The 14,213-nt window shown below is 38.0% G+C and overlaps 1 protein-coding gene and 1 long non-coding RNA gene across 7 annotated transcripts in view; both read right to left on the minus strand.

The window, feature by feature from the left end:
- The window catches only part of DPH6 (diphthamine biosynthesis 6), a 232,895-nt gene that overhangs the window by 17,966 nt on the left and 200,716 nt on the right, over positions 1-14,213 (minus strand). The gene's annotated exons all lie outside the window — the stretch shown is intronic.
- LOC130679549 (uncharacterized) lies at positions 1,315-11,096 on the minus strand. Its single transcript, XR_008992556.1, has 3 exons — positions 10,989-11,096; positions 1,959-2,974; positions 1,315-1,572 (listed from the first exon to the last, which is right to left on the minus strand). It is a non-coding gene; the product is annotated as an uncharacterized LOC130679549 (long non-coding RNA).

Below are 14,213 nucleotides of genomic sequence, written 5' to 3' on the forward strand. Positions count from 1 at the left end.
GGTACTGCCACAAGAACAAACCCATGGACCAATGGAACAGAATAAAGAGCCCAGATATAAACCTAAGCATATACAGTCAATTAGTATATGATAAAGGAGCCATGGATATACAATGGGGAAATGACAGCCTCTTCAACAGCTGGTGTTGGCAAAACTGGACAGCTACATGCAAGAGAATGAAACTGGATTATTGTCTTACCCCATACATAAAAGTAAATTCGAAATGGATCAAAGATCTGAATGTAAGTCATGAAACCATAAAACTCTTAGAAAAAAACACAGGCAAAAATCTCTTGGACATAAACATGAGCAACTTCTTCATGAACATATCTGCCCAGGCAAGTGAAACAAAAGCAAAAATGAAGAAGTGGGACTATATCAAAGTAAAAAAGCTTCTGTGCTGAAAGAACACCATCAGTAGAACAAAAAGACATCCTACAGTATGGGAGAATATATTCATAAATCACATATCTGATAAGGGGTTGACATCCAAATTATATAAGGAGCTCATGCACCTCAACAAACAAAAGGCATATAAACCAATTAAAAATGGGCAGAGGAGCTGAACAGACACTTCTCCAAAGAAGAAATTCAGATGGCCAACAGGCACATGAAAAGACACTCCACATTGCTAATCGTCAGAGAAATGCAAATTAAAACCGCCATGAGATATCACCTTACACCAGTTAGGATGGCCACCATCTAAAAGACAAACAACAACAAATGTTGGCGAGGATGTCAAGAAAGGGGAACCCTCCTACACTGATGGTGAGAATGTAAACTAGTTCAACCATTGTGGAAAGCAGTATGGAGGTTCCTCAAGAAACTAAAAATAGAAATACCATTTGACCCAGGAATTCCACTCCCAGGAATTTACCCTAAGAATGCAGGAGCCCAGTTTGAAAAAGATATATGCACCCCTATGTTTATCGCAGCACTATTTACAATAGCCAAGAAATGGAATCAACCTATGTGTCCATCAGTAGATGAATGGATAAAGAAGATGTGGTACATATACACAATGGAATATTATTCAGCCATAAGAAGAAAACAAATCCTACCATTTACAACAACATGGATGGAGCTAGAGAGTATTATGCTCGGTGAAATAAGCCAGGTGAAGAAAGACAAGTATCAAATGATTTCACTCATCTGTGGAGTATAAGAACAAAGAAAAAACTGAAGGAACAAAACAGAAGCAGACTCACAGAACCTAAGAATGGACTAACAATTACCGAAGGGAAAGGAATTTGGGAGGATGGGTGGGAAGGGAGGAATAAGGGCATTGTGATTAGCTTGTATAATGTAGGGGGTGTACATAAGGAAGGCAGTATAACACAGAGAAGACATGTAGTGATTCTATAGCATCTTACTACACTGATGGACCGTGATTGTAATGGGGTATTTGATGGGGGCTTGATAATAGGGGGAGTCTAGTAAACATAATGTTGTTCATGTAATTGTACATTAATGATAGCAAAATAAAAAAATAAAAACTTATATAAAAAAACTATACAGCAAAAACACTTACTTAACATATTATTTTGTCCCAAGAAATATCCATCCAAGAAACTTTAATTTCAAAATAGATCATGAACTATGGGAAAATAACTGTTTCTGATTAAAACATGATTAAAGACACTTGGAAAATGTTATCACATGGTATAGGATATCTAGTAATCCCCAAACCTTTAGAGAAAAAGGTATATTTTATGTATAAGAAGAAAACTTCAAGATTAATATAAATTTTAGGAATGACACTTGCTTTAGATTCAAAGGGAGGCTACGGAAAAAAGGCAATAAGTCTTATCCAATAAATCAGAACTTATGCAACGAAACTCTGCTTTTCCTTTGCCCTTTAGGCCTTATATGAGGATGAGGGAAAAATACACTCTGTTTAGAGCATTTCTTAGAGACACAGAGAAAGCAATCTAAGACTATTCCTTATGACTGTGAACAAAAGGCGAGCACACATATGCTGTTCTGCTTGAGGTTATTAGTTAAGTTCTAAATGTATTGAGCACTAGTTCTCAAGTTCTAAAGCTGTAGAAAAGTCTTAAAAAGGTCTAACTCTAAAAAAGGTTGGAATAGCTTGCAACGTTTTCTAATTAAACATGAAATTAAAAAACAAACAAGCAAGCAAAGAAACAAGAAAACCTGTGATTTGCATTAAGTGTAAATTATATTATTTAAATGATTGTGATACTCAGAGTAAAATAATCTCCTGTTTGGTTGGTATATGGCCAGGATTAGGGCTCAGCAGGTTCTAACTGGCTGTGTCATAGATTCTTTCTGCTCTTGTGTCAAGGCTTTATCACTGTGATTCCATCTCCTTCATTCTGATTTCATAGCTTTCCCTGCTTATAGCCTCTCTAAGCCACAGTCCTGATAGCTCAAAGGAAGAGTGACGGCTTTGATATTCTCTGCTACTACCAGTGCTGAGACTATGGCCTAAGTCTTCAGTTTCACCTAAGGTTACACATTTATTTGGTTATTTTTGAGTTTGTGCTGTAATTCTAAATCCATTACATTTCAACTTTTGACTCTGTAAACTTAGGGATTTAAAGCATGGATCCGTGAGAATTCTGCTGCCTCCAAGGATCAGTACTAAAGTGAATGACACTGTAAAGCCAAACAGCAAGAAAAGCGAGGGAAAGAAAACTGGGTAGTATTTTCTATAAGAGGTTACAAGAGAAAAGCAGATAAATTTGTACCACACTGGGTCATGAAGGTAGAGAACTGGCAAGGAATTATGGCAGTTGGTCCTTAGGGGAGAAGATAACATGAACAGGTTACTTTTATTAAGCCAAATTAAGTTAATATCTGCTTTGCAATAAAAGTGTAGGTATAATAACCTGGATTTCAGGGGTGCTTTATTGTTCTGTCAGCTGGTGCCTGTTCCCTTTTTTGCTGACCTCCCTTTCACTGGTCTTCACATTACAGCAACTTTACAATGTGAGCCATGTCATCTCACCTTTTTTTTTTCTTTTGAGAGGGCATCTCTCATTTTTATTGATCAAATGGTTGTTAACAACAATAAAATTCTGTATAGGGGACTCAGTGCACAATCATTAATCAATCCCAAGCCTAATTCTCAATGGTCTCCAATCTTCTGAAGCATAACGAACAAGTTCTTACATGGTGAACAAGTTCTTACATAGTGAATAAGTTCTTACATGGTGAACAGTGCAAGGACATCATCACAGAAACTTTCGGTTTTGATCACGCATCATGAACTATAAACAATCAGGTCAAATATGATTATTCATTTGATTTTTATAATTGATTTATAAGTGAATCCCACATTTCTCCCTTATTACTATTATTATTATTATTATTTTTAATAAAATACTGAAGTGGTAGGTAGACGCAAGATAAAGGTAGAAAACAAAACATAGTTTTGTGCTGTAAGAGAGCAAATGTAGATGATCAGGTGTGTGCCTGTAGACTAAGTATTAATCCAAGCTAGACAAGGGCAACAAAACATCCATGGCTGCAGAAGATTTCTGTCAGAACAGGGGGGGTGAGGTTCTAAGCCTCACCTCTGTTGATCCCCAATTTCTCACCTGATGGGCCCCCATGTGACTGTGCCTGTCTTAGGTTGTTCCTCCCTTGAGGAATCTTACCCGTCTCTGGCTAACCAGTCATCTTCCGGGGCCATACAGGGAAATGTAAAGTTGGTAAGTGAGAGAGAAGCAATATTGTTTGAAAAGGTTAGCTTTTTACTTTTTTGCAGATTTATGCCCTGTGGCTTCTATGCCCAGCATTTGTCTTGAGGTATCTTTACCACTTGGAAGAATTTTGATAATCGGTAATTTCAATATGAGGCACGAATTCTACTTAAGGGTTGTAATTAGGAAGGATGAAGAAAAGCTATAGAAGTAGCAGACAAAAGAAAACATGGGAAGATTGATTATTTCTTTGACATATCTTCTTGTAGAGTAACATAAGCATGTATAGGTTTAAACTACTAATTAAATTGCATACACACATTAACATAACAGGAATACAGCTATATAACCAAAGCAGACCTACAATTACCAGCCATATCCAGTGAAACCAAGAAAACCAGTTAGGCACCCTAGGTTTTTGTGAAAACTTATCAATGATATGATGGATATTGTCTAACTGAATTTGAATAGTTTGATAAAAATCAGACAAATTAAAACAACACATTCCTGGGAACTGTTCACATCCCATATGTTCTTTTAACAGTAGACAGTCTATAGTCGCAAGATTTTGGAGCGCTGCAACTTGCACTTTTCCTAATTCTTGGTTGAGTTCTGACAGTATATATCCAGTCAAATTTATTGCTTTACTGTATGCACAAGCCAGCTTAGATATCTCCTTCCTCATTCCCATGGCAAATCCAGGAACTGGTGGGATGAGTGCATCTACAGCTGTAGCAGTGCGTGGATCTTTGTTGGGGTTTTTGATGATCATCTTCTGGAATGACTCTTCCAGAGAATGTTGATGTTGGAAGTTCTTCTTCATATCGTATCCTAATTCGTTTTCTGGGGAGCCAAATTAGGCTTTGATCCTCTGTATAAACAGAAACAAACCCTTTGCCCACACTTTGATACGCCCTTTATACCACTGTGAAGAACTTATTGGAGATCACCACACAGGAACTGCTTTTTTTTTTTTTAAGGGAAAGGAATATAATCAGAAAAATGTACTTCCATAGCTGATCATCTGACACCATTTAAATGATCAAAATTAAGGATATTTAAAGCATGCATTAATTGTTGATTTGCAGTTAGTTTTATCCTATAAGGGAGTAATCACCCTTTTCTTTCTTTCTTTTTTATCATTAATCTACAATTACATAAAGAATATTATGTTTACGAGGCTCTCCCATATACCAGGTCCCCCCCACAAACCCCTTTACAGTCACTGTCCATCAGCATAGCAAAATACTGTAGAATCACTACTTGTCTTCTCTGTGTTGTACAGCCCACCCCTTTCTCCCACCCCCCCATTATGCATGCTAATCATAATACTCCCTTTCTTCTTCCCACACCCTTATCCCTCCCTATCCACCCATCCTCCCCAGTCCCTTTCCCTTTGGTACCTGTTAGTCCATTCTTGGGTTCTGTGATTCTGCTGCTGTTGTTCCTTCAGTTTTTGCTTTGTTCTTATACTGCACAGATGAGTGAAATAATTTGATACTTGTCTTTCTCTGCCTGGCGTATTTCACTGAGCATAATACCCTCTAGCTCCATCCATGTTGTTGCAAATGGTAGGATTTGTTTTCTTCTTATGGCTGAATAATATTCCATTGTGTATATGTACCACATCTTCTTTATCCATTCATCTACTGATGGACACTTAGGTTGCTTCCAATTCTTGGTTATTGTAAATAGTGCTGCGATAAACATAGGGGTGCATCTGTCTTTTTCAAACTTGAGTGCTGCATTCTTAGGGTAAATTCCTAGGAGTGGAATTCCTGGGTCAAATGGTAAGTCTATTTTGAGCATTTTGAGGAACCTCCATACTGCTTTCCACAATGGTTGAACTAATTTACATTCCCACCAGCAGTGTAGGAGGGTTCCCCTTTCTCAACAACCTCCCCAACATTTGTTGTAGTTTGTCTTTTGGATGGCAGCCATCCTTACTGGGGTGAGGTGATAACTCATTGTGGTTTTAATTTGCATTTCTCTGATAACTAGCGATGTGGAGCATCTTTTCATGTGTCTGTTGGCCATCTGTATTTCTTTTTTGGAGAACTGTCTGTTCAGTTCCTCTGCCCATTTTTTAATTGGATTATTTGTTTTTTGTTTGTTGAGGTGGGTGAGCTCTTTATATATTTTGGATGTCAAGCCTTTATCAGATCTGTCATTTACAAATATATTCTCCCATACTGTAGGGTACCTTTTTGTTCTATTGATGATGTCTTTTGCTGTAGAGAAGCTTTTCAGCTTAATATAGTCCCACTTACTCATTTTTGCTTTTGTTTTCCTTGCCCGGGGAGATATGTTCAAGAAGAGGTCACTCATGTTTATGTCTAAGAGATTTTTGCCTATGTTTTTTTCTAAGAGTTTTATGGTTTCATGACTTACATTCAGGTCTTTGATCCAATTTGAATTTACTTTTGTGTATGGGGTTAGAGAATGGTCCAGTTTCATTCTCCTACATGTAGCTGTCCAGTTTTGCCAGCACCATCTGTTGAAGAGACTGTCATTTCTCCATTGTATGTCCATGGCTCCTTTATCAAATATGAATTGACCATATATGTTTGGGTTAATGTCTGGAGTCTCTAATCTGTTCCACTGGTCTGTGGCTCTGTTCGTGTGCCAGTACCAAATTCTCTTGATTACTGTGGCTTTGTAGTAGAGCTTGAAGTTGGGGAGTGAGATTCCCCCTACTTTATTCTTCTTTCTCAGGATTGCTTTGGCTATTCGGGGTCTTTGGTGTTTCCATATGAATTTTTGAACTATTTGCTCCAGTTCATTGAAGAATGTTGCTGGTAATTTGATAGGGATTGCATCAAATTTGTCTATTGTTTTTGGCAGGATGGCAATTTTGATGATATTAATTCTTCCTAGCCAGGAGCATGGGAGTTTCCATTTGTTAGTGTCCCCTTTAATTTCTCTTAAGAGTGACTTGTAGTTTTCAGGGTATAGGTCTTTCACTTCTTTGGTTAGGTTTATTCCTAGGTATTTTATTCTTTTTGATGTAATTGTGAATGGAGTAGTTTTCCTGATTTCTCTTTCTATTGGTTCATTGTTAGTGTATAGGAAAGCCACAGATTTCTGTGTGTTAATTTTGTATCCTGCAACTTTGCTGTATTCCGATATCAGTTCTAGTAGTTTTGGAGTGGAGTCTTTAGGGTTTTTTATGTACAATATCATGTCATCTGCACATAGTGACAGTTTAACTTCTTCTTTACCAATCTGGATTCCTTGTACTTCTTTGTTTTGTCTGATTGCCGTGGCTGGGACCTCCAGTACTATGTTAGATAACAGTGGGGAGAGTGGGCATCCCTGTCTTGTTCCCGATCTCAGAGGAAAAGCTTTCAGCTTCTTGCTGTTCAATATGATGTTGGCTGTGGGTTCATCATATATGGCCTTTATTATGTTGAGGTACTTGCCCTCTATACCCATTTTGCTGAGAGTTTTTATCATGAATGGATGTTGAATTTTGTCAAATGCTTTTTCAGCATCTATGGAGATGATCATGTGGTTTTTGTCTTTCTTTCTGTTGATGTGGTGGATGATGTTGATGGATTTTCGAATGTTGTACCATCCTTGCATCCCTGGGATGAATCCCACTTGGTCATGGTGTATGATCCTCTTGATGTATTTTTGAATTCGGTTTGCTAATAGTTTGTTGAGTATTTTTGCATCTACGTTCATCAGGGATATTGGTCTGTCATTTTCTTTTTTGGTGGGGTCTTTGCCTGGTTTTGGTATTAGGGTGATGTTGGCTTCATAGAATGAGTTTGGGAGTATTCCCTCCTCTTCTATTTTTTGGAAAACTTTAAAGAGAACGGGTATTATGTCTTCTCTGTGTGTCTGATAAAATTCCGAGGTAAATCCGTCTGACCCGGGGTTTTTGTTCTTGGGTTGTTTTTTGATTACTGTTTCAATTTCTTTGCTCCTAATTGGTTTAACCTTTGTGTTTCTTCCTTGTTCAGTCTTGGAAGGTTGTATTTTTCTAGGAAGTTGTCCATTTCTTCTAGGTTTTCCAGCTTGTAGGCATATAGGTTTTCATAGTAGTCTTTAATAATTCTTTGTATTTCTGTGGAGTCTGTCATGATTTTTCCATTCTCATTTCTGATTCTGTTGATGTGTGTTGATTCTCTTTTTCTCTTAATAAGTTTGGCTAGAGCCTTATCTATTTTATTTTCTCAAAGAAGCAGCTCTTGGTTTCATTGATTTTTTCTATTGTTTTAGTCTTCTCAATTTTGTTTATTTCTTCTCTGATCTTTATTATGTCCCTCCTTCTGCTGACTTTAGGCCTCATTTTTTCTTTTTTTTCCAGTTTCGATAATTGTGATGTTAGACTATTCATTTGGGAATGTTCTTCCTTCTTCAAGTGAGTCTGGATCGCTATATACTTTCCTCTTAAGACTGCTTTCGCTGCGTCCCACAGAAGTTGGGGCTTTGTGTTGTTTTCGTTTGTTTCCATATAATCTTTTATCTCTATTTTAATTTGTTCATTGATCCATTGATTATTTAGGAGCATGTTGTTAAGCCTCCATGTTTTTGCAAGCCATTTTGTTTTCTTTATAGAATTTATTTCTAGTTTTATACCTTTGTGGTCTGAAAAGTTGGTTGGTAGAATTTCAGTATTTTGGAATTTACTGAGGCTATTTTTGTGAGCTAGTATATGGTCTATTCTGGAGAATGTTCCATGTGCACTTGAGAAGAATGTATATCCTGTTGCTTTTGGATGTAGAGTTCTATAGATGTCTATTAGGTCCATCTGTTCTACTGTGTTGTTCAGTGCCTCCATGTCCTTACTTATTTTCTGCCCAGTGGATCTATACTTTGGGGTGAGTGGCGTCTTGAAGTCTCTTAAAATGAATGCATTGCATTCTATTTCCCCCTTTAGTTCTGTTAGTATTTGTTTCACATATGCTGGTGCTCCTGTGTTGGGTGCATATATATTTAGAATGGTTATATCCTCTTGTTGGACTGAGACCTTTATCATTATGTAATGTCCTTCTTTATCTCTTGTTACTTTCTTTCTTTTGAAGTCTATTTTGTCTGATATTAGTACTGCATCCCCTGCTTTCTTCTCTCTGTTTTTTGCCTGAAATATGTATTTCCATCCCTTGACTTTTAGTCTGTGCATGTCTTGTAAGCAGCATATAGATGGGTCTTGCTTTTTTATCCATTCTATTACTCTGTGTCTTTTGATTGGTGCATTCAGTCCATTTACATTTAGGGTGACTATTGAAAGATATGTATTTATTGCCATTGCAGGCTTTAGATTCGTGGTTACCAAAGGTTCAAGGTTAGCCTCTTTAGTATCTTCCTGCCTAACTTAGCTCGCTTATTGAGCTGTTATATACATTGTCTGGAGATTCTCTTCTTCTCTCTCTTCTTATTCCTCCTCCTCCATTTTTTATATGTTGGTTGTTTTTTTTCTGTGCTCTTTCGTGTTTCCTTTAACTGCTTTTAGTGGGTAGTTGATTTTATTTTTTTGCCTTTAGTATTTGCTTGGTCTAATTTCTTTGTTGTGATTTTATTTCCTCTGGTGACATCTGTTTAGTCTTAGGAGTGCTCCAGTCTAGGACAGTCCAGCTAAAATACCCTGTAGAGGTGGTTTGTGGGAGGCAAATTCCCTCAACTTTTGCTTATCTGGGAATTGTTTAATCCCTCCTTCATATTTAAATGGTAATCGTGCTGGATACAGTATCCTTGGTTCAAGGCCCTTCTGTTTTATTGCATTAAATATATCATGCCATTTTCTTCTGGCCTGTATGGTTTCTGTTGAGAAGTCTGATGATAGCCTGATGGGTTTTCCTTTATAGGTGACCTTTTTCTCTCTAGCTGCCTTTAAAACTCTTTCCTTGTCCTTGATCTTTGCCATTTTAATTATTATGTTTCTTGGTGTTGTCCTTGTTGGGTCCTTTCTGTTGGGAGTTCTGTGTATTTCTGTGGTCTGTTCGATAATTTCCTCCCTCAGTTTGGGGAAGTTTTCAGCAATTATGTCTTCAAAGACACTTTCTATCCCTTTTTCTCTCTCTTCTTCTTCTGGTACCCCTATAATACGGATATTGTTCCTTTTGGATTGGTCACACAGTTCTCTTAATATTGTTTCATTCCTGGAGATCCTTTTATCTCTCTCTGTGTCAGATTCTATGCGTTCCTGTTCTCTGGTTTCTATTCCATCAATGGCCTCTTGCATCCTATCCATTCTGCTCATAAATCCTTCCAGAGTTTGTTACACTTCTGTAATCTCCTTCCGGACGTCTGTGATCTCCCTCCAGGTGTCTGCAATCTCCCTCTGGGCTTCATCCCTTAGCTCTTTCATATTTCTCTGCATCTCCATCAGCATGTTTATGATTTTTATTTTGAATTCTTTTTCAGGAAGACTGGTTAGGTCTGTCTCCTTCTCAGGTGTTGACTCTGTGATCTTTGTCTGCCTGAAATTTTGCCTTTTCATGGCGATAGAGATAGTTTGCAGAGCTGGCACAAGTGACGGCTGGAAAAACTTCCCTTCTTGTTGGTTTGTGGCCTTCCTCTTCTGGGAGAATAGCGACCTCTAGTGGCTTGTGCTGGGAAGCTGCACACAGACAGGGCTTCTGATTCCTGCCCAGTTGCTATGGAGTTTATCTCCGCTGTTGCTGTGGGCGTGGCTTGCCTCGGGCTGTTTCTCCGAGATGGTGGAGCAGTGTTAGAGGTGGATCGGCTGGGAGGCTATTTATCTCCATGAGGGGCCACGGTGCTCCCTGCTGCCCAGAGGGTTAGAGTGCCCAGAGTTCCCCCAATTCCCTGCTGCTGAACTAAGTGTCCCAGGATGCTTCTGTCTGGCTTTGAGGTCCCTGTCCCTTTAAGACTTCCAAAAAGCACTTGAAAAAAGAAAAAAAAAAAAAAAGCCACTCACTTTTCTTTGTCCCCAGGGTGCCAGCCTCAGGGACCCGTTCACAGGTCTTACTGTCCTGTTTTCCTAGTATCCAGGACCCCACACATGCACTGTGTCTGCGCTCTGGTGCAGATAGCTAGGGTTGGGTGTTCGGCAGTCCTGGGCTCCGTCTCCCTCCCCACTCCGACTCCTCTCCTCCCGCCAGGAGCTGGGGGGAGGGGCGCTCGGGTCCCGCGGGGCCAGGGCTTGTATCTTACCCCCTTCGTGAGGCGCTGGGTTCTTGCAGGTGTGGATGTGGTCTGGATGTTGTCCTGTGTCCTCTGGTCTCTCTTCTAGGAATAGTTGTCTTTGTTAAATTTTCATAAATATATGTGGTTTTGGGAGGAGATTTCCGCTGCTCTACTCACGCCGCCATCTTGGCTCCACCCACCTGGATAACTTCATCTCACCTTTATGGCCAGTCTTTTTTATCTGGGAGTACGCCTTATCAATTATTAGCTTCCTTTTATTAGAAAATGTTTTCTGAAACCTTGCATAATTTCTATAATCTACTACTAAATAATAACTGGATTTTTTAGTAAACCTGGTTTGGCTGTTATCCTAATGAAATACTTCTTATTAGTCTACAGTAAAAATAATGCAAGCTGCTAAGTTAATCCAACATATTATCATTGTAAAAACACTGTTAGGAAATCTGTTAGGAAAAAGTGTTAGGAAATCTAAAATTTGGATGTACCCAGTGACGTTTTCAGTTCACATAAAATATTCCATAATATTCATTTGATCAGTTTTTTAATGGCTATTTATTGAACAATGATGTTAGGCATGCCTTGTTGATGGGGAAGATCCAAAATAAAGACAATGTCCCTGGTTTCTTGAAGCTTACCACATATGCTGAACCCTACTTTTCAACACGACAAAAATAATGAGCCAGTAATCCTGCATCTGTAAATAAGATGCACACTCTCTCTTCCCCTTCTACTACTGATGTCCTCGCATGGACACAGATTCCAAATCAAGAAATCTGGACTATGAGTCCAGTGTTTTTTATGGCCCATGAACCAAGAACTTGTCTATGAATCCTTAGGATGTCTTTAGTGGCCCCTCTAAACTCTGCTAGTCAAGTTCTAATAGACATAAGAACTCACAGAAAAATCTGTTTTTATTGGCTTACTTTTAGCTGGCTCTCAGGCCCTTTGATGTCCCAAGAGAACCTCCTCAAGAAGCAAAGCCTATGCTACCACTGTCTTTAATGAATCTCCTGCTAAGACATAGAACTCTAGTAGAAATAACAACCTTGCAGGACAAAAAGAAGATGTATGCATGTGATAGAAAGGGTCAGTTTAGGTAAGTGGAGAATCCAGATGGGCACATCCCAGAGACAAATACGTGGTACACCACATTCAATTTAACTTCCTAAAAGCTGTAAATTAGTGTTAATAGTAACTACACTCTTCACGGAATGTAGCAACTTTATTCCCAACAGGTCTGTGTCTTACTCCAACACAAAACTGGCATTATTGTATGTAGGACTTAATCACTCCAAACAGTTTTTGAGTTCTCTTTGCTAAGTTTCTCTATTAGTATTATTGAAACTGAAAATACTAAGTAGGTAACAGTTTTTCTAAATTTTAGATTTTCACTGAATTATCATCTTTCCATATTTAAGTTAATAAAGTTGGAGATCTATAATGAAAATAAAAAATAACCATTTTTCATATTGTCTGTTTTTGGCTAAGGTCTAATACTCATTGATGATTGAAATATATTTAATATTTAATAGTTTCAGTTAGTATGTAAAAAAAGGAAGTAACAGCCATAACAGCAAAAATATGCCAGACAGGCTAAAAAAAAAAAATCTTGCCTTATTTATTTATTTTACATACAGAGAGAAGAGAACACAAACAAGTCTGGATAGACTACATTGCAGACCAGGGTGAACCTTTCCTAGGTGAGTGAAGATCCATTGCCACTTTCCCAATGGAAATACAGAGAGAAGAAGCAAACCTCCATAGATGAGGGATTTCTATTGGTGGATGTAGAAAACATTCAAACTGTTATGGCTATTTGTGGACTTTGGTGATGGCTTATTAGAGTCCTGCGGAGACATAGGATGTCTGTAAGCATGCTAATTCCTTCCCACAGAGTCTTAACCAAGTGCACACAGTGGCTACATGCAGAAGGCTGAAGCCAGGGCAGAAGAAGGAAGAGATCCCCTTGGGAACATCTCTTCAAGTCATTATCTGTTGAGCTCTTACTACAGCAAAGGCTGGGGACAGGTCAGAGGACTGACAAACTTTTCCTAAGGCTTGCAAAGCCAGGGAAGAGTCAGGGAGAGGCTGAGAGCAGGAAGACTGTGAAAAGGCACAAAACACTCGTGGCAGGACTACAAAGCAGGGGGAGGGAAAGGATGTGTGTGTATGTGTGTGTGTGTATGTTTACAAGAGACAGAGAGAGAGAAAGAGTGAGGGAGAGAAGGAGAGGTACCTTCAGACTTACTGGAGCAGAGATCACAAGCCCTGATAAGGAAGAGCTTTGATCCTACTCTCAAAGCATTTGAAACAAGTAGTGAACTGAAACAAAATGCAACTCAGACCAGACCCAGTTCAACTGGAGATTAAAGAGAATAAACACCCCAGACTAGTTGTCAGGTAGAGGAAGAATTATGGATTTTCTGGGATAAATATTATTATTTTTTTTTGTAGATAATTATTTTTTTATTGGAGGGTAGTTGACACACAGTATTACATTACATTAGTTTCAGAAGTACAACATAGTGATTCAACATTTATATACATGACAATTCTAGGTACCAGCTATCACCATACCAAGCTGTTACAATATCTTGACTATCTTCATTACATCCCGGTTACTTATTATTTTACCATTGGAAGTGTATACTTTTTTTTTTTTTTTTTTTTGTGAGGGCATCTCTCATATTTATTGATCAAATGGTTGTTAACAACAATAAAATTCTGTATAGGGGAGTCAATGCTCAATGCACAATCATTAATCCACCCCAAGCCTAATTTTTGTCAGTCTCCAATCTTCTGAGGCATAACAAACAAGTTCTTACATGGAGAACAAATTCTTACATAGTGAATAAGTTCTTACATGGTGAACAGTACAAGGGCAGCCATCACAGAAACCTTCAGTTTTGCTCATGCGTTATGAACTATAAACAGTCAGTTCAAATATGAATACTCATTTGATTTTTATACTTGATTTATATGTGGATACCACATTTCTCTCTTTATTATTATTTTTAATAAAATGCTGAAGTGGTAGGTAGATACAAGATAAAGGTAGAAAACATAGTTTAGTGTTGTAAGAGAGCAAATGTAGATGATCAAGTGTGCGCCTGTAGACTATGTGTTAATCCAAGCTAGACAAGGGCAATAAAACATGGGATAAATATTATTTACGTCAGTCTACCATTCCTTTTTATTCAATATCTACCATAAAATATGTTTAAAAGTTAAGTCAGAAAATGAAAAATGTTACCTATCATCAAGAAAAAAACAAACAGAAAATAGAAACAGACAAGCACATTAACTAAATATTGGAATCAATAGACAAGGTCTTTAAACACAACTATTATAAATCTTAAAGAATTTAGTGGAAAATATAGACAAAGTTCATGAACAGGGAGTAATTTCAGTAAAGATGGAAAA

The sequence above is a fragment of the Manis pentadactyla genome, chromosome 11 (genome assembly GCF_030020395.1).
Source record: "Manis pentadactyla isolate mManPen7 chromosome 11, mManPen7.hap1, whole genome shotgun sequence".
In the NCBI taxonomy this organism is placed as follows: domain Eukaryota; kingdom Metazoa; phylum Chordata; class Mammalia; order Pholidota; family Manidae; genus Manis; species Manis pentadactyla.